The sequence below is a fragment of the Antechinus flavipes genome, chromosome X (genome assembly GCF_016432865.1).
Source record: "Antechinus flavipes isolate AdamAnt ecotype Samford, QLD, Australia chromosome X, AdamAnt_v2, whole genome shotgun sequence".
Classification (NCBI taxonomy): Eukaryota; Metazoa; Chordata; class Mammalia; order Dasyuromorphia; family Dasyuridae; genus Antechinus; species Antechinus flavipes.
Genome location: NC_067404.1, coordinates 7,764,011 through 7,784,084, shown reverse-complemented (window position 1 = coordinate 7,784,084; position 20,074 = coordinate 7,764,011). Strand labels below are relative to the sequence as shown.

The 20,074-nt window shown below is 61.2% G+C and overlaps 1 protein-coding gene across 1 annotated transcript in view; it reads left to right on the top strand.

Moving 5' to 3' along the window:
• F8 (coagulation factor VIII) overlaps nucleotides 1-20,074 on the top strand; it is a 154,900-nt gene that overhangs the window by 113,803 nt on the left and 21,023 nt on the right. The gene's annotated exons all lie outside the window — the stretch shown is intronic.

The window sequence follows — 20,074 nt, the reverse complement described above, 5'->3', positions numbered from 1 at the left end:
CCTGGAGGCCCCGGGTACGTAACTCCTGAAGGGGGCGGCCTGAAACACCCGTGGGGGGAGAGGACGCGGGGGTGGGAGTCCCGGACGGGGCAGGTCTGTGGGAAAGCGCCGCCCTCCCCCCCACGCACAACGGAGCCAGCGGCCGCAGGCCCCTCAACCAGCTGACTGACCCCTGACTGAGGCGCAAGGGAAGGAGTCGCTCCTGCAGCCCTGGGTGAGGGGAAGACGCGCAGCTTTCCCCACGGTGCCTCACCGGGGGCGGGGGCGGGCTTGCCTCGTCATTGCTGGCGACCCTCCGGCCAGTCCCCCAGCTTCTGGGGGGGAGGGGCTGCCTAAACCTTCACCCTGCCTCACCATCTTAGCTCCAGCTCCCTTCCCATCCCGCGCCCGCGGCCCCTGGGTTTTGCGTCTGGGGAAAATCCTCCTCCTGTCCCGCCTTCTCCCTGCCTGTATTCCTCCCTCCTTTTCCCCCCTTTCCTTCCTGTTCCTCTGTCCTCCCTCCTTTTATCCCTACCACCCTCTGTTCCTCCCTTTTCCCTCCCTCTGTTCTAACCTCATCCCAGTTCCTTTTCCCCCCTTCCCTCCCTCAATTCCTCCCTCCTCCCACCTCTTATTCCACCCTTCCCTCATTTTCCTCTGTCCTCCTACCTCCTTTTATCCGTCCCAACCTCTGCTCCTCGCTTCTTCCTCCCTCCTCCATTTCCCCCCTTTCCTCCCTGTTCCTCCCTCCTCCTCCTCCTTTTCCACCCTTCCCTCCCTCTTTCTCTCCCCCTCCTCCATTCTCCAGTTACCCCTCCCAACCTCTGTTCCTCCGTTTCCCACCCTGTGTCCACCCTCCTCCCTCCTCCCTCCTCCTTTTCCCACTTTCCTCCCTGTTCCTCCCTCCTCCCACCCCCTTCCTTTCCCCCCTTTCCTTCCCACTGTTCCTCCCTCCTCCAGCCTCCTTTTCCCCACCCATCCCTCCCTCAATTCCTCCCTCCTCCCACCTCCTTTTCCCCCCTTCCATCCCTTAATTCCTCCCTCCTCCCTCCTCCTTTACTCCCTGTTCTTCCCTCGTGCCACCTCCTTTCCCCCCTTCCCTCCCTCAATTCCTCCCTCCTCCAGCCTCCTTTTCCACCCATCCCTCCCTCAATTCCTCCCTCCTCCCCCTCCTTTTCCCCCCTTCCATCCCTTAATTCCTCCCTCCTCCCTCCTCCTTTACTCCCTGTTCTTCCCTCGTGCCACCTCCTTTCCCCCCTTCTTCCCTCCCTCAATTCCTCCCTCCTCCCGCCTCCTTTTCCACCCATCCCTCCCTCCATTCCTCCCTCCTCCCACCCCTTTTCCCCCTTCTGTCCCTCTGTTCCTCCCTCCTCCCACCTCCTTTCCCCCCTTCCCTCCCTCAATTCCTCCCTCCTCCTCCTTTTCCACCCTTTCCTCCCTCTTTCCCTCCTTCTCCCTCCTCCTATTCCAACCTTCCCTCCATCTGTTCCTCCCTCCTCCCACCTCCTTCTCCACCCGTCCCCCCTCTGTTCCTCCCTCCTCCCTCCTCCTTTCCCCCCTTTCATCCCCTCCCACCCCCTTCCCCCCTTCCGTCTCTCTGTTCCTTCCTCCTCCCACCTCTTTTCCCCCCTTCCCTCCCCCAATTCCTCCCTCCTCCCTCCTCCTTTCCTCGCTGTTCCTCCCCCTCCACCCACCTCCTTTCCCCCCCTTCCCTCCCTCAATTCCTCCCTCCTCCCACCTCCTTTCCTCCCTTGCCTCCCTCTGTTCCTCCCTCCTCCCACCTCCTTTTCCATTCTTCCCTCCCTCCTCCACCTCCTCTCCCCTCTTCCCTTTCTCTTTTCCTCCCTCCTCCCACCTCCTTTTCCCCCTTGGCTCCCTCAATTCCTCCTCCCTCCTCCCTGCTCCTTTTCCCCCCTTTCCTCCCTTTTCCTCCCTCCTCCCACCCCCTTTCCCCCCTTCGGTCCCTTTGTTGCTCCCTCCTCCCACCCCTTTTCCCCTTTCCGTCCCACTGTTCCTCCCTCCTCCCACTTCCCTTTTCCCCCCTTCCCTCCCTCAATTCCTCCTTCCCCCACCTCCTTTTCCCACCTTCCCTCCCTAAATTCCTCCCTCCTTCCTCCTCCTTTTGCCCCCTTTCCTCCCTGTTCCTCCCTCCTCCCACCCCCTTTCCCCATTTCCATCCCACTGTTCCTCCCTCCTCCTCCTTCTTTCCCCCCTTTCCTCCCTCCTCCCACCCCCATTTCCCCCCTTCCCTCCCTCAATTCCTCCCTCCTCCCACCTCCTTTTCCACCCATCCTCCCTCAATTCCTCCCTCCTCCCTCCTCCTTTCCCGCCTTTCCTCCCCTCCACCACCTCCTTCCCCCCTTCCCTGCCCCTTTACCTCCCTCCTCCTCCTTTTCCCCCCCCCCTTTCCTCCCTGTTCCTCCCTCCTCCCACCCCCTTTCCCCTTCTATCCCTGTTCCTCCCTCCTCCCACCTCCTTTTCCCCCCTTCCCTCCCTAAATTCCTCCTCCTCCTCCCTCCTCCTTTTGCCCCCTTTCCTCCCTGTTCCTCCCTCCTCCCCCTTCTTTCCCCATTTCCTCCCTCCTCCCACCCCCTTTTCCCCCTTCGGTCCCTCTGTTCCTCCCTCCTCCCACCCCCTTTCCCCATTCCATCCCACTGTTCCTCCCTCTTCCCACCTCCATTGCCCCCCTTCCCTCCCTCAATTCCTCCCCCTCCCTCCTCCTTTCCTCCCTCCTCCACCTCCTCTCCCCTGTTTCCTCCCTTTTTTCCTCCTTCCTCCCTCCTCCTTTTCCTCCCTTTCCTCCCTGTTCCTCCTCCTCCCACCTCCTTTCCCTTCCCTCCCCACTTCCTCCCTCCTCCCTCCTCCTTTTCCCCCCTTCCATCCCTCACCTCCTCCCTCCTCCCTCCTCCTTTTCCTCCCTGTTCCTCCCTCCTCCCACCACCTTTCCCCCCTTCCCTCCCTCTTTACCTCCCTCCACCCACCTCCTTTCCCCCCCCCCTTCCCTCCCTCAATTCCTCCCTCCTCCCACCTCCATTTCCCACCCATCCCTCCCTCATTCCTCCCCCTCCCTCCTTTTTCCCCCCCTTTTCTCCCTGTTCCTCCCTCCTCCCAACTCCTTTTCCATTCTTCCCTCCCTCCTTCACCTCCTCTCCCCTCTTCCTTTCTCTTTTCCTCCCTCCTCCCACCTCCTTTTTCCCCCTTGGCTCCCTGAATTCCTCCCTCCTCCCTGCTCCTTCCCCCCCTTTCCTCCCTTTTCCCTCCCGCCTCCCACCCCCTTTCCCCCCTTCCATCCCTATGTTGCTCCCTCCTCCCACTTCCTTTTCCCCCCTTCCCTCCCTCAATTCCTCCTTCCCTCACCTCCTTTTCCCACTTCCCTCCCTAAATTCCTCCCTCCTTTCTCCTTTTGCCCCCTTTCCTCCCTGTTTCCTTCCTCCTCTCCCTCCTTCTTTCCCCATTTCCTCCCTCCTACCACCCCTTTTCCCCCTTCGGTCCCTCTGTTCCTCCCTCCTCCCACCCCCTTTCCCCATTTCCATCCCACTGTTCCTCCCTCCTCCCACCTCCTTGGCCCCCCTTCCCTCCCTCAATTACTCCCTCCTCCCTCCTCCTTTCCTCCCTCCTCCTTTCCTCCCTCCTCCACCTCCTCTCCCCGTTTTCTCCCCTTTTTTCCTCCTTCCTCCCTCCTCCTTTTCCTCCTTTCCTCCCTGTTCCTCCTCCTCCCACCTCCTTTCTCCCCTCCATCCCTCACTTCCTCCCTCCTCCCTACTCCTTTTCCCCCCTTTCCTCCCTCTGTCCTCCCCTCCTCCCACCCCCTTTCCCCCCTTCCATCCCTCTATTCCTCCCTCCTCCCACCTCCTTTTTCCCCCCTTCCTCCCTCAATTCCTCCCTCCTCCCTCCTCCTTTTTCTCCCTTTCCTACCTGTTCCCCCCTCCTCCCCCCTCCTCCCACCCCCTTCCACTGTTCCATCCCACTGTTCCTCCCTCCTCCCACCTCCTTTTCCCCCCTTCCCTCCTCAATTCCTCCCTCCTCCCTCCTCCTTTCCCCCCTTTCCTCCCTCCTCCACCTCCTCTCACCCCTTCCATCCCTCTTTCCCTCCATCCTCCCTCCATTTCCCCCCCTTTCCTCCCTGTTCCTCCCTCCTCCCACCCCTATCCCCCTTTCCGTCCCACTGTTCCTCCCTCCTCCAGCCTCCTTTTCCACCCATCCCACCCTCAATTCCTCCCTCCTCCCTCCTCCTATTCCAACCTTCACTCCATCTGTTCCTCCCTCCTCCCACCTCCTTTTCCACCCGTCCCTCCCCGCTGTTCCTCCCTCCTCCCACCTCCTTTCCCCCCTTTCCTCCCTCCTCCCACCCCCTTTCCCCCCTTCCATCTCTCTTTTCCTCCTCCTCCCACCTCCTTTCCCTCCCTTCCCTCCCTCAATTCCTCCCTCCTCCCACCTCCTTTTCACCCATCCCTCCTCAATTCCTCCCTCCTCCCTCCTCCTTTCCCCCTTCCCTCCCTCAATTCCTCCCTCCTCCCTCCTCCTTTTTCCCCCCTTTCCTCCCTGTTCCTCCCTCCTCCCACCCCCTTTCCCCCCTTCCATCCCATTGTTCCTCCCTCCTCCCACCCCCCTTTCCCCCCCCCCTTCCCTCCCTTAATTCCTCCCTCCTCCCACCCCCTTTTCCCCCTTCGGTCCCTCTGTTCTTCCTCCCTCCTCCCACCCCCTTTTCCCCTCTTCCCTCCCTCAATTCCTCCCTCCTCCCACCTCCTTTTCCACCCATCCCTCCCTCCATTCCTCCCTCTTCCCACCTCCTTTTCCTCCCTTGCCTCCCTCAATTCCTCCCTTCTCCCTGCTCCTTTTCCCCCCCTTTCCTCCCTCTTCCACCCACCCTCCTCCCACCCCCTTTCCCTCCTTCCATCCCGCTATTCCTCCCTCCTCCCTCCTCCTTTCTCCCCTTCCATCGCTCACTTCCTCCCTCCTCCCTCCTCCTTTTCCCACCCTTTCCTCCCTCCTCCCACCATCTTTCTTCCTTCCGTCTCTCTTTTCCTCCCTCCTCCCCCTCCTTTCCCCCCCATCCCTCCCTCAATTCCTCCCTCGTCCCTCCTCCTTTCCCCCCTTCCCTCCCTCAATTCCTCCCCCCTCCCCCTCCTCCTTTTTCCCCCCTTTCCTCCCTGTTCCTCCCTCCTCCCACCCCCTTTTCCCCCTTTCCATCCCATTGTTCCTTCCCTCCTCCCAACTCCTTTTTCCCCCTTCCCTCCCTCAATTCTTCCCTCCTCCCTCCTTCTTTCCCCCCCTTTCCTCCCTCCTCCCACCCCCTTTTCCCCCTTCGGTCCCTCTGTTCCTCCCTCCTCCCACCCCCTTTTCCCCCTTCCCTCCCTCAATTCCTCCCTCCTCCACCTCCTTTTCCACCCATCCCTCCCTCAATTCCTCCCTCCTCCCAACTCCTTTTCCATTCTTCCCTCCCTCCTCACCTCCTCTCCCCTCTTCCCTTTCTCTTTTTCTCCCTCCTCCCACCTCCTTTTTCCCCCCTTGGCTCCCTGAATTCCTCCCTCCTCCCTGCTCCTTTCCCCCCCTTTCCTCCCTTTTCCTCCCTCCTCCCACCCCCTTTTCCCCCTTCCATCCCTATGTTGCTCCCTCCTCCCACCCCCTTTTCCCCCCTTTCCGTCCCACTGTTTCCTCCTCCTCCCACTTCCTTTTCCCCCTTCCCTCCCTCAATTCCTCCTTCCCCCACCTCCTTTTCCCACTTCCCTCCCTAAATTCCTCCTCCTTTCTCCTTTTGCCCCCTTTCCTCCCTGTTCCGTTCCTCCCTCCTCCCTCCTTCTTTCCCCCATTTCCTCCCTCCTACCACACCCCTTTTTCCCCCTTCGTCCCTCTTTCCTCCCTCCTCCCACCCCCTTTCCCATTTCATCCCACTGTTCCCCTCCTCCCACCTCCTTGGCCCCCCTTCCCTCCCTCAATTACTCCCTCCTCCCTCCTCCTTCCTCCCTCCTCCTTTTCCTCCCTCCTCCACCTCCTCTCCCCTGTTTTCTCCCTTTTTTCCTCCTTCCTTCCCTCCCCTTTTCCTCCCTTTCCTCCCTGTTCCTCCCTCCTCCCACCTCCTTTCTCCCCTTCCATCCCTCACTTCCTCCCTCCTCCCTACTCCTTTTCCCCCCTTTCCTCCCTCTTCCTCCCTCCTCCCCCACCCCCTTTCCCCCCTTCCATCCCTCTATTCCTCCCTCCTCCACCTCCTTTTCCCCCTTCCCTCCCTCAATTCCTCCCTCCTCCCTCCTCCTTTTTCTCCCTTCCTACCTGTTCCCCCCTCCTCCCACCCCCTTTCCACTGTTCCATCCCACTGTTCCTCCCTCCTCCCACCTCCTTTTCCCCCTTCCCTCCCTCAATTCCTCCCTCCTCCCTCCTCCTTTCCCCCTTTTCCTCCCTCCTCCACCTCCTCTCACCCCTTCCATCCCTCTTTCCCCCCATCCTCCCTCCATTTCCCCCCTTTCCTCCGTTCCTCCTCCTCCCACCCCCTATCCCCCTTTCCGTCCCACTGTTCCTCCCTCCTCCAGCCTCCTTTTCCACCCATCCCACCCTCAATTCCTCCCTCCTCCCTCCTCCTATTCCAACCTTCACTCCATCTGTTCCTCCTCCTCCCACCTCCTTTTCCACCCGTCCCTCCCGCTGGTTCCTCCCTCCTCCACCTCCTTTCCCCCCTTTCCTCCCTCCTCCCACCCCCTTTCCCCCTTCCATCTCTCTTTTCCTCCCTCCTCCCACCTCCTTTCCCTCCCTTCCCTCCCTCAATTCCTCCCTCCTCCCACCTCCTTTCCACCCATCCCTCCCTCAATTCCTCCCTCCTCCCTCCTCCTTTCCCCCTTCCCTCCCTCAATTCCTCCCTCCTCCCTCCTCCTTTTTCCCACTTTCCTCCCTGTTCCTCCCTCCTCCCACCCCCTTTCCCCCCCTTTCCATCCCATTGTTCCTCCCTCCTCCCACCCCCTTTCCCCCTTCCCTCCCTTAATTCCTCCCTCCTCCCACCCCCTTTCCCCCTTCGTCCCTCTGTTCCTCCCTCCTCCCACCCCCTTTTACCCTCTCCCTCCCTCAATTCCTCCCTCCTCCCACCTCCTTTTCCACCCATCCCTCTCTCAATTCCTCCCTCCTCCCTCCTCCTTTCCTCCCTCCTCCACCTCCTCTCCCCTGTTTCCCTCCCTTTTTCTCCTTCCTCCCTCCTCCTTTTCCTCCCCTTCCTCCCTGTTCCTCCTCCTCCCACCTCCCACCTCCTTTCTCCCCTCCCCCTCACCTACTCCTCCCTCCTCCCGTCCTCCTTTCTCCCTTTCAATCCCTCACTTCCTCCCTCCTCCCTCCTCCTTTCCCCCCTTTCCTGCCCCTTCCCACCCCCTTTCCCTCCTTCCGTCTCTCTGTTCCTCCCTCCTCCCACCCCGCTTTCCCCCCCTTCCATCCCTCTACCTACCTCCTCCCACCTCCTTTTCCCCCCTCCATCCCTTAATTCCCCCTCCTCCTTTCCTCCCTCGTGCCACCTCCTTTCCCCCCCTTCCGTCCCTCAATTCCTCCCTCCTCCCGCCTCCTTTTCCACCCATCCCTCCCTCAATATCCTCCTCCTCCTTCCTCCTTTTCCACCCATCCCTCCCTCCATTCCTCCCTCTTCCCACCTCCTTTTTTCCTCCCTTGCCTCCCCAATTCCTCCCTTCTCCCTGCTCCTTTCCCCCCCTTTCTCCCTCTTCCTCCCTCCTCCTCCCACCCCCTTTCCCTCCTTCCATCCCGCTATTCCTCCCTCCTCCCTCCTCCTTTCTCCCCCTTCCATCGCTCACTTCCTCCCTCCTCCCTCCTCCTTTCCCCCCTTTCCTCCTCCCTCCTCCCACCATCTTTCTTCCTTCCGTCTCTCTTTTCCTCCCTCCTCCTGCCTCCTTTTCACCCATCCCTCCCTCAATTCCTCCCTCGTCCCTCCTCCTTTCCCCCCTTCCCTCCCTCAATTCCTCCCTCCTCCCTCCTCCTTTTTCCCCCTTTCCTCCCTGTTCCTCCCTCCTCCCACCCCTTCCCCTTTCCATCCCCATTGTTCCTTCCTCCTCCCAACTCCTTTTTCCCCCCTTCCCTCCCTCAATTCTTCCCTCCTCCCTCCTTCTTTCCCCCCCTTTCCTCCCTCCTCCCACCCCCCTTTCCCCCTTCGGTCCCTCTGTTCCTCCCTCCTCCACCCCCTTTTCCCCCCTTCCCTCCCTCAATTCCTCCCTCCTCCCACCTCCTTTTCCACCCATCCCTCCCTCAATTCCCTCCTCCTCCCACCTCCTTTTCCACCCATCCCTCCCTCAATTCCTCCCTCCTCCCACCCCCTTTTCCCCCTTTCCCTCCCTCAATTCCTCCCTCCTCCCTCCTCCTTTCCTCCCTCCTCCACCTCCTCTCCCCGTTTCCTCCCTTTTTTCCCTCCTTCCTCCCTCCTCCTTTTCCTCCCTTTCCCTCCCTGTTCCTCCCTCCTCCCACCTCCTTTCCCCCCTTCCTCCATCCCTCACTTCCTCCCTCCTCCCTCCTCCTTTCTCCCTTCCATCCCTCACTTCCTCCCTCCTCCCTCCTCCTTTCCCCCCTTTCCTGCCTCCTCCCACCCGCTTGCCCCCCTTTCGTCCCTCTGTTCCTAACTCCTCCACCTCCTTTTCCCCCCTTCCATCCCTTAATTCCTCCGCCTCCCTCCTCCTTTCCCTCCCTGTTCCTCCCTCGTGCCACCTCCTTTCCCCCCCTTCCCTCCCTCCATTCCTCCCTCTTCCCACCTCCTTTTCCTCCCTTGCCTCCCTCAATTCCTCCCTCCTCCCTGCTCCTTTTCCCCCCTTTTCCTCCCTCTTCCTCCTCCTCCCACCCCCTTCTCCCCCTTCCATCCCTCTATTCCTCCCTCCTCCCACCTCCTTTTCCCTCTTCCCTCCTCAATTCCTCCCTCCTCCCTCCTTTTCACCCTTCCCTCCCTCAATTCCTCCCTCCTCCCTCCTCCTTTCCCGCCTTTCCTCCTCCTGAACCTCCTCTCCCCCCCCCCCCTTCCCTGCCTCTTTACCTCCTCCTCCCTCCTTTCCCCACCTTTCCTCCCAGTTGCTTCCCTCCTCCCACCCCCTCTCCCCCCTTCTATCCCTCTGTTCCTCCCTCCTCCCACCTCCTTTTCAACCTTCCCTCCCTCAATTCCTCCCTCCTCTCTTTTTCACCCTTTCCTCCCTCTTTCCCTCCCTTCTCCCTCCTCCTATTCCAACCTTCCCTCCATCTGTTCCTCCCTCCTCCCCCTCCCTTCTCCACCCGTCCCCTCCCTCTGTTCCTCTCTCCTCCCTCCTTTCCCCCCTTTCATCCCTCTTCCCCACCCCCTTTCCCCCCTTCCGTCTCTCTGTTATTCCTCCTCCCACCTCCTTTTCCCCCCTTCACTTCCCCAATTCCTCCCTCCTCCCTTCTCCTTTCCTCGCTGTTCCTCCCTCCACCCACCTCCTTTCCCCCCCTTCCCTCCCTCAATTCCTCCCTCCTCCCGCCTCCTTTTCCACCCATCCCTCCCTCAATTCCTCCTCTTCCCTCCTTTTCCCCCCTTTCCTTCCTGTTCCTCCCTCCTCCCACCTCCTTTTCCTCCCTTGCCTCCCTCTGTTCCTCCCTCCTCCCACCTCCTTTTCATTTCTCCCTCCCTCCTCCACCTCCTCTCCCCTCTTCCCTTTCTCTTTTCCTCCCTCCTCCCACCTCCTTTTTGCCCCTTGGCTCCCTCAATTCCTTCCTCCTCCCTGCTCCTTTGCCCCTTTCCTCCCTTTTCCTCCCTCCTCCCACTCCCTTTCCCCCCTTCATCTCTATGTTGCTCCCTCCTCCACCCCCCCTTTCACCCCTTCTATCCCTCTGTTCTCCCTCCTCCTCCACCCCTCCTTTTCCCCCCTTCCCTCCCTCAATTCCTCCTCCTCCTTTTCCACCCTTTCCTCCCTCTTCCCTCCCTTCTCCTCCTCCTATTCCAACCTTCCCTCCATCTGTTCCTCCCTACTCCCACCTCCTTCTCCACCCGTCCCTCCCTCTGTTCCTCCCTCCTCCCTCCTCCTTTCCCCCCTTTCATCCCTCCTCCCACCCCATTTCCCCCCCCTCCATCTCTCTGTTCCTTCCTCCTCCCACCTCCTTTTCCCCCCTTCCCTCCCCCAATTCCTCCCTCCTCCCTCCTCCTCCTTTCCCCCTGTTCTCCTCCCTCCTCCACCTCCTTTCCCCCCTTCCCTCCCTCTTTTCCTCCCTCCTCCCACCCCCTTTCCCCCCTTCCCTCCTCTTTTCCTCCCTCCACCCACACCTCCTTTCCCCCCTTCCCTCCCTCAATTCCTCCCTCCTCCCACCTCCTTTTCCACCCATCCCTCCCTCAATTCCTCCCCCCTCCCTCCTTTTTTTCCCCCCTTGCCTCCCTCTGTTCCTCCCTCCTCCCAACTCCTTTTCCATTCTTCCCTCCCTCCTTCACCTCCTCTCCCCTCTTCCCTTTCTCTTTTCCTCCCTCCTCCCACCTCCTTTTTCCCCCCTTGCTCCCTCAATTCCTCCTCCTCCCTGCTCCTTTTCCCCCCTTTCCTCCCTTTTCCTCCCTCCTCCCACCCCCTTTCCCCCCTCCATCTCTATGTTGCTCCTCCTCCTCCCACCCCCCTTACCCCCTTCTATCCCTCTGTTCTTCCCTCCTCCCACCTCCTTTTCCCCCTTCCCTCCCTCAATTCCTCCCTCCTCCTTTTCACCACCCCTTCCTCCCTCTTCCCTCCTTCTCCTCCTCCTATTCCAACCTTCCCTCCATCTGTTCCTCCCTACTTCCCACCTCCTTCTCCACCCGTCCCTCCCTCTGTTCCTCCCTCCTCCCTCCTCCTCCTTCCCCCCCTTTCATCCCTCCTCCCACCCCATTTCCCCCCCTTCCGTCTCTCTGTTCCTCCTCCCACCTCCTTTTCCCCCCTTCCCTCTCCCCCAATTCCTCCCACCTCCCTCCTTCTTTCCTCCCTGTTCCACCCTCCTCCCACCCCCTTTCCCCCCTTCCCTCCCTCTTTTCCTCCCTCCACCCACCTCCTTTCCCCCCTTCCTCCCTCAATTCCTCCCTCCTCCCACCTCCTTTTCCACCCATCCCTCCCTCAATTCCTCCCCCCTCCCTCCTTTTTCCCCCCTTGCCTCCCTCTGTTCCTCCCTACTCCCACCTCCTTTTCCACCCGTCCTCCCTCAATTCCTCCCCCCCCTCCCTCCTTTTTCCCCCCTTCCCTCTCTCAATTCCTCCCTCCTCACCTCCTCTCCCCTGTTTCCTCCCTTTTTCCTCTCCTCTCCCTCCCCTTTTCTTCCCTTTCCTCCCTGTTCCTCTCCTCCCACCTCCTTTCCTCCCTTCCCTCCCTCACTTCTCCCTCCTCCTCCCTCCTCCTTTCTTCCCCTTCCATCCCTCACTTCCTCCCTCCTCCCTCCTCCTTTCCTCCCTGTTCCTCCCTCCTCCCACCTCCTTTCCCCCCTTCCCTCCCTCTTTTCCTCCCTCCACCCACCTCCTTTCCCCTCCTTCCCCTCCCTCTTTTCTCCCTCCACCCACCTCCTTTCCCCCTCTTCCCTCCCTCAATTCCTCCCTCCTCCCACCCCCCCTTTCCCCCCCCATCCCTCCCCTTTTCCTCCCTCCACCCACCTCCTTTCCCCCCCTTCCCTCCCTCAATTCCTCCCTCCTCCCACCCCCTTTCCCCCCTTCCCTCCCTCTTTTCCTCCCTCCACCCACCTTCTTTCCCCCCCCCTTCCTTCCCTCAATTCCTCCCTCCTCCCACCTCCTTTTCCACTTATCCCTCCCTCTGTTCCTCCCTCCTCCTCCTCCTTTCCCCCCTTTCCTCCCTCCTCCCACTCCCTTTCCCCCTCCGTTCTCTCTTTTCTCCTCCCTCCTCCCACCTCCTTTCCCTCCCTCAATTCCTCCCTCCTCCCGCCTCCTTTTCCACCCATCCCTCCCTCAATTCCTCCCTCCTCCCTCCTCCTTTCCCCCCCTTCCCTCCCTCAATTCCTCCTCCTCCCACCCCCTTTCCCCCCTTCCCTCACTTCCTCCCTCCTCCTCCTCCTTTCTCCCCTTCCATCCCTCACTTCCTCCCTCCTCCCTCCTCCTTTCCTCCCTGTTCCTCCCTCCTCCCACCACCCTTTCCCCCCTTCCCTCCCTCTTTTCCTCCCTCCACCCACCTCCTTTCCCCCCTTCCCTCCCTCTTTTCCTCCCTCCACCCACCTCCTTTCCCCCCCTTCCCTCCCTCAATTCCTCCCTCCTCCCACCCCCTTTCCCCCCCCCCTTCCCTCCCTCTTTTCCTCCCTCCACCCACCTTCTTTCCCCCCTTCCTTCCCTCAATTCCTCCCTCCTCCTCCCACCTCCTTTTCCACCCATCCCTCCCTCTTTTCCTCCCCCTCTCCTCCTTTTCCCCCCTTTCCTCCTCCTCCCACCCCCTTCCCCCTTCTGTCTCTCTTTTCCTCCCCCCTCCCACCTCCTTTCCCTCCCTCAATTCTCCCTCCTCCCGCCTCCTTTTCCACCCATCCCTCCCTCAATTCCTCCCACCTCCCTCCTCCTTTCCCCCCTTCCCTCCCTCAATTCCTCCCTCCTCCCACCCCCTTTCCCCCCTTCCCTCACTCCTCCCTCCTCCTTTCTCCCCTTCCATCCCTCACTTCCTCCCTTCTCCCAGCTCCTTTTCCCCCCTTTCCTCCCCTCCTCCTCCTCCCTCCCCTTTCCCCTCCTTCCCTTCCCCCTTCCAATCCATCCCTCTATTCCTCCCTCCTCCCACCTCCTTTTCCCCCCTTCCCTCCCTCAATTCCTCCCTCTTCCCCCCCTTTTTTTCCCCCCTTTCCTCCCTGTTCCCCCCCCTCCTCCCACCCCCTTTCTTCCGTTCCATCCCACTGTTCCTCCCTCCTCCTCAACCCCCATTTCCCCCCTTCCCCTCCTCAATTCCTCCCTCCTCCCTCCTCCTTTCTCCTTCCCCCCCTTTCCTCCCTCCTCCACCTCCTCTCACCCCTTCCATCCCTCTTTCCCTCCATCCCTCCCTCCATTTCCCCCCTTTCCTCCCTGTTCCTCCCTCCTCCCCCCCCCTTTCCCCCCTTTCCGTTCCACTGTTCCTCCCTCCTCCAGCCTCCTTTTCCACCCATCCCTCCCTCAATTCCTCCCTCCTCCCTCCTCCTATTCCAACCTTCACTCCATCTGTTCCTCCCTCCTCCACCTCCTTTTCCCCCCTTCCCTCCCTCAATTCCTCCCTCCTCCCTCCTCCTTTTCCCCCCTTTCCTCCCTGTTCCCCCCCCTCCTCCCACCCCCCTTTCTTCCGTTCTATCCCACTGTTCCACCCTCCTCCAGCCTCCTTTTCCACCCATCCCTCCCTCAATTCCTCCCTCCTCCCTCCTCCTTTCCCCCCCTTCCCTCCGTCAATTCCTCCCTCCTCCCACCCCCTTTCCCCCCCTTCCTCACTTCCTCCCTCCTCCACCTCCTTTCCTTTCTCCCCTTCCATCCTCTCACTTCCTCCCCTCCTCCCTCCTCCTTTCCTCCCTGTTCGTCCCTCCTCCCACCCCCTTTCCCCCCCTTCCCTCCCTCTTTTCCTCCCTCCACCCACCTCCTTTCGCCCTTCTCCCTCCATTCCTCCCTCCTCCCCTCCACCCCCTTTCCCGCCTTCCCTCCCTCTTTTCCTCCCTCCACCCACCTTCTTTCCCCCCCTTCCTTCCCTCAATTCCTCCCTCCTCCACCTCCTTTTCCACCCATCCCTCCCTCTGTTCCTCCTCCTCTCCCACCTCCTTTCCCTCCCTCAATTCCTCCCTCCTCCCGCCTCCTTTTCCACCCATCCCTCCCTCAATTCCTCCCTCCTCCCTCCTCCTTTTCCACCCTTTCCTCCCTCTTTCCCTCCCTTCTCCCTCCTCCTATTCCAACCTTCCTCCATCTGTTCCTCCCTCCTCCCACCTCCTTTTCCACCCATCCCTCCCTCTGTTCCTCCCTCCTCCCTCCTCCTTTCCCCCCTTTCCTCCCTCCTCCCACCCCATTTCCCCCCCTTCCGTCTCTCTGTTCCTCCTCCCACCTCCTTTCCCCCCTTCCCCCCTTCCCTCCCCCAATTCCTCCCTCCTCCCTCCTCCTTTCCTCCCTGTTCCTCCCTCCTCCCACCCCCTTTCCCCCCTTCCTCCCTCTTTTCCTCCCTCCACCCACCTCCTTTCCCCCCTTCCTCCCTCAATTCCTCCCTCCTCCCACCTCCTTTTCCACCCATCCCTCCCTCAATTCCTCCCCCTCCTCCTTTTCCCCCCTTGCCTCCCTCTGTTCCTCCCTACTCCCACCTCCTTTTCCACCCGTCCCTCCCTCAATTCCTCCCCCTCCTCCTTTTTCCCCCCCTTCCTCCCTCAATTCCTCCCTCCTCCTTTCCCCCCTTCCGTCCCACTGTTCCTCCTCCTCCCTCCTTTTCCCCCCTTCCTCCCTCCTCCTTTCCCCCCTTTCCTCCCTGTTCCTCCCTCCTCCCACCTCCTTTCCCCCCTTCCTCCCTCACTTCCTCCCTCCTCCCTCCTCCTTTCTCCCCTTCCATCCCTCACTTCCTCCCTCCTCCCTCCTCCTTTCCTCCCTGTTCCTCCCTCCTCCCACCTCCTTTCCCCCCTTCCTCCCTCTTTTCCTCCCTCCACCCACCTCCTTTCCCCTCCTTCCTCCCTCTTTTCCTCCCTCCACCCACCTCCTTTCCCCCCCTCCCTCCCTCAATTCCTCCCTCCTCCCACCCCCTTTCCCCCCCTTCCTCCCTCTTTTCCTCCCTCCACCCACCTCCTTTCCCCCCCTTCCTCCCTCAATTCCTCCCTCCTCCCAACCCCTTTTCCCCCCTTCCTCCCTCTTTTCCTCCCTCCACCCACCTTCTTTCCCCCCCTTCCTTCCCTCAATTCCTCCCTCCTCCAGCCTCCTTTTCCACTTATCCCTCCCTCTGTTCCTCCCTCCTCCCTCCTTCCTTTCCCCCCTTTCCTCCCTCCTCCCACTCCCTTTCCCCCCTTCCGTCTCTCTTTTCCTCCCTCCTCCCACCTCCTTTCCCTCCCTCAATTCCTCCCTCCTCCCGCCTCCTTTTCCACCCATCCCTCCCTCAATTCCTCCCCCTCCTCCCTCCTCCTTTCCCCCCCTTCCTCCCTCAATTCCTCCCTCCTCCCACCCCCTTTCCCCCCCTCCCTCACTTCCTCCCTCCTCCCTCCTCCTTTCTCCCCTTCCATCCCTCACTTCCTCCCTCCTCCCTCCTCCTTTCCTCCCTGTTCCTCCCTCCTCCCACCCCCTTTCCCCCCCTTCCTCCCTCTTTTCCTCCCTCCACCCACCTCCTTTCCCCCCTTCCTCCCTCTTTTCCTCCCTCCACCCCCCTCCTTTCCCCCCCTTCCTCCCTCAATTCCTCCCTCCTCCCACCCCCTTTCCCCCCTTCCTCCCTCTTTTCCTCCCTCCACCCACCTTCTTTCCCCCCTTCCTTCCCTCAATTCCTCCCTCCTCCCACCTCCTTTTCCACCCATCCCTCCCTCTGTTCCTCCCTCCTCCCTCCTCCTTTCCCCCCTTCCTCCCTCCTCCCACCCCCTTTCCCCCTTCCGTCTCTCTTTTCCTCCCCCTCCCACCTCCTTTCCCTCCCTCAATTCCTCCCTCCTCCCGCCTCCTTTTCCACCCATCCCTCCCTCAATTCCTCCCACCTCCCTCCTCCTTTCCCCCCTTCCCTCCCTCAATTCCTCCCTCCTCCCACCCCCTTTCCCCCCTTCCCTCACTTCTCCCTCCCTCCTCCTTTCTCCCCTTCCATCCCTCACTTCCTCCCTTCTCCCTGCTCCTTTTCCCCCCTTCCTCCCTCTTCCTCCTCCCCCTCCCACCCCCTTTCCCCCCTTCCATCCCTCTATTCCTCCCTCCTCCCACCTCCTTTCCCCCTTCCCTCCCTCAATTCCTCCCTCTTCCCTCCTTTTTCCCCCTCCTCCTTTCCTCCCTGTTCCCCCCTCCTCCCCCCCCTTTCTTCCGTTCCATCCCACTGTTCCTCCTCCTCCTCCTCCTACCTCCTTTTTCCTTTCCCCCTTCCCTCCCTCAATTCCTCCTCCTCCCTCCTCCTTTCCCCCCTTTCCTCCCTCCTCCACCTCCTCTCACCCCTTCCATCCCTCTTCCTCCCTCCCTCCTCCCCCCCCTTTCCCCCCTTTCCTCCCTGTTCCTCCTCCCTCCCCCCCCTTTCCCCCCTTCCGTCCCACTGTTCCTCCCTCCTCCACCTCCTTTTCCACCCATCCCTCCCTCAATTCCTCCTCCCTCCTCCTCCTTTTCCACCCATCCCTCCCTCTGTTCCTCCCTCCCCCACCTCCTTTTCGCCCTTCCCTCCCTCAATTCCTCCCTCCTCCCTCCTCCTTTTTCCCCCTTTCCTCCCTGTTCCCCCCCTCTCCCACCCCCTTTCTTCCGTTCCATCCCACTGTTCCTCCCTCCTCCAGCCTCCTTTTCCACCCATCCCTCCCTCAATTCCTCCCTCCTCCCTCCTCCTTTCCCCCCTTCCCTCCGTCAATTCCTCCCTCCTCCCCCCCCTTTCCTCCCTGTTCCTCCCTCCTCCCCCCCCTCCTCCTTTCTCCCCTTCCATCCCTCACTTCCTCCCTCCTCCCTCCTCCTTTCCTCCCTGTTCGTCCCCTCCTCCCACCCCCTTTCCCCCCTTCCCTCCCTCTTTTCCTCCCTCCACCCACCTCCTTTCCCCCCTTCCCTCCCTCAATTCCTCCCTCCTCCCACCCCCTTTTCCCGCCTTCCCCTCCCTCTTTTCCTCCCTCCACCCACCTTCTTTCCCCCCTTCCTTCCCTCAATTCCTCCCTCCTCCCACCTCCTTTTCCACCCATCCCTCCCTCTGTTCCTCCCTCCTCCCTCCTCCTTTCCCCCCTTTCCTCCCTCCTCCCACCCCCTTTCCCCCTTCCGTCTCTCTTTTCTCCCTCCCTCCTCCACCTCCTTTCCTCCCTCAATTCCTCCCTCCTCCCGCCTCCTTTTCCACCCATCCCTCCCTCAATTCCTCCCTCCTCCCTCCTCCTTCCCCCCCTTCCCTCCCTCAATTCCTCCTCCTCCCACCCCCTTTCTCCCCTTCCCTCACTTCCTCCCTCCTCCCTCCTCCTTTCTCCCCTTCCATCCCTCACTTCCTCCCTCCTCCCTCCTCCTTTCCTCCCTGTTCGTCCCTCCTCCCACCCCCTTTCCCTCCCTTCCCTCCCTCTTTTCTCCCTCCACCCACCTCCTTTCCCCCCTTCCCTCCCTCTTTTCCTCCCTCCACCCACCTCCTTTCCCCCCTTCCCTCCCTCTTTTCTCCCTCCACCCACCTTCTTTCCCCCCTTCCCTCCCTCTTTTCCTCCCTCCACCCACCTCCTTTCCCCCCTTCCTTCCCTCAATTCCCCCCTCCTCCCACCTCTTTTTCCACCCATCCCTCCCTCTGTTCCTCCCCTCCTCCCTCCTCCTTCCCCCCTTTCCTCCCCTCCTCCCACCCCCTTTCCCCCTTCCGTCTCTCTTTCCCTCCCTCCTCCCACCTCCTTTCCTCCCTCAATTCCTCCCCTCCTCCCACCTCCTTTCCCCCTTTTCCCCCCTTCCTTCCCTCAATTCCTCCCCTCCTCCCACCTCCTTTCCCCCCTTCCTTCCCTCAATTCCTCCTCCTCCCACCTCCTTTTCCACCCATCCCTCCCTCTGTTCCTCCCCTCCTCCCTCCTCCTTTCCCCCCTTTCCTCCCCTCCTCCCACCCCCTTTCCCCCTTCCGTCTCTCTTTTCCTCCCCTCCTCCCACCTCCTTTCCCTCCCTCAATTCCTCCCCCTCCCCTCCTTTTCCCCCCCATCCATCCCTCAATTCCTCCCCTCCTCCCACCTCCTTTCCCCCCTTCCTTCCCTCAATTCCTCCCCTCCTCCCACCTCCTTTCCCTCCCTCAATTCCTCCCCTCCTCCTCCCCTCCTTTTCCACCCATCCATCCCTCAATTCCTCCTCCTCCTCCCACCTCCTTTTCCCCCCTTCCATCCCTCAATTCCTCCCCTCCTCCCTCCTCCTTTCCCCCTTTCCTCCTTCCTCCCCTCCTCCTCCCACCCCCTTTCTTCCGTTCCATCCCACTGTTCCTCCCCCTCCTCCCACCTCCTTTTTCCCCCCTTCCTCCCTCAATTCCTCCCCTCCTCCCTCCTCCTTTTTCTCCCTTTCCTACCTGTTCCCCCCCGCCTCCCACCCCCTTTCCACTGTTCCATCCCACTGTTCCTCCCCTCCTCCCACCTCCTTTTTTTCCCCCTTCCTCCCTCAATTCCCCCCTCTCCCTCCTCCTTTCCCCCTTTCCTCCCTCCTTCCCACCTCCTTTCCCCCTTCCATCTCTCTTTTCCTCCCTCCCTCCTCCTTTCCCCCTTTCCTCCCTGTTCCTCCCCTCCTCCACCCCCTATCCCCCTTTCCGTCCCACTGTTCCTCCCCTCCTCCAGCCTCCTTTTCCACCCATCCCACCCTCAATTCCTCCCCTCCTCCCTCCTCCTATTCCAACCTTCACTCCATCTGTTCCTCCCTCCTTCCCACCTCCTTTTCCACCCGTCCCTCCCGCTGTTCCTCCCCTCCTCCCACCTCCTTCCCCCCTTTCCTCCCTCCTCCCACCCCCTTTCCCCCTTCCATCTCTCTTTTCCTCCCCTCCTCCCACCTCCTTTCCCTCCCTTCCCTCCCTCAATTCCTCCCCTCCTCCCACCTCCTTTTCCACCCATCCCTCCCTCAATTCCTCCCCTCCTCCCTCCTCCTTTCCCCCTTCCCTCCCTCAATTCCTCCCCTCCTCCCTCCTCCTTTTCCCCCCTTTCCTCCCTGTTCTTCCCTCCTCCCACCCCCTTTCCCCCCTTCCATCCCATTGTTCCTCCCTCCTCCCACCCCCTTTCCCCCCTTCCTCCCTCAATCCTCCCCTCCTCCCACCCCCTTTCCCCCCTCGGTCCCTCTGTTCCTCCCTCCTCCCACCCCCTTTCCCCTCTTCCCTCCCTCAATTCCTCCCTCCTCCCACCTCCTTTCCCCCCCTTCCTCCCTCAATTCCTCCCTCCTCCCGCCTCCTTTTCCACCCATCCCTCCCTCAATTCCTCCCTCTTCCCTCCTTTTTTTCCCCCCTTTCCTCCCTGTTCCTCCCTCCTCCCACCTCCTTTTCCTCCCTTGCCTCCCTCTGTTCCTCCCTCCTCCCACCTCCTTTTCCATTCTTCCCTCCCTCCTCCACCTCCTCTCCCCTCTTCCCTTTCTCTTTTCCTCCCTCCTCCCACTTCCTTTTTGCCCCTTGGCTCCCTCAATTCCTCCCTCCTCCCTGCTCCTTTGCCCCCTTTCCTCCCTTTCCTCCTTCCTCCCCACCCCCTTTCCCCCCTTCCATCTCTATGTTGCTCCCTCCTCCCACCCCCTTTCACCCCTTCTATCCCTCTGTTCCTCCCTCCTCCCACCTCCTTTTCCCCCCTTCCTCCCTCAATTCCTCCTCCTCCTCCTTTTCCACCCCTTCCTCCCTCTTCCCTCCCTTCTCCCTCCTCCTATTCCAACCTTCCTCCATCTGTTCCTCCCTACTCCCACCTCCTTCTCCACCCGTCCCTCCCTCTGTTCCTCCCTCCTCCCTCCTCCTTTCCCCCCTTTCATCCCTCCTCCCACCCCATTTCCCCCCTTCCATCTCTCTGTTCCTTCCTCCTCCCACCTCCTTTTCCCCCCCTTCCCTCCCCCAATTCCTCCCTCCTCCCTCCTCCTTTCCTCCCTGTTCCTCCCTCCTCCCACCCCCTTTCCCCCCTTCCCTCCCTCTTTTCCTCCCTCCTCCCACCCCCTTTCCCCCCTTCCCTCCCTCTTTTCCTCCCTCCACCCACCTCCTTTCCCCCCCTTCCCTCCCTCAATTCCTCCCTCCTCCGACCTCCTTTTCCACCCATCCCTCCCTCAATTCCTCCCCCCTCCCTCCTTTTTTTCCCCCCCTTCCCTCTCTCAATTCCTCCCTCCTCCACCTCCTCTCCCCTGTTTCCTCCTTTTTTTCCTCCTTCCTCCCTCCTCCTTTCCTCCCTTTTCCTCCCTGTTCCTCCCTCCTCCCACCTCCTTTCCTCCCTTCCATCCCTCACTTCCTCCCTCCTCCCACCCCCTTTCCCCCCTTCCCTCCCTCTTTTCCTCCTCCACCCACCTCCTTTCCCCCCCTTCCTCCCTCAATTCCTCCCTCCTCCCACCCCCTTTCCCCCCTTCCCTCCCTCTTTTCCTCCCTCCACCCACCTTCTTTCCCCCCCTTCCCTCCCTCTTTTCCTC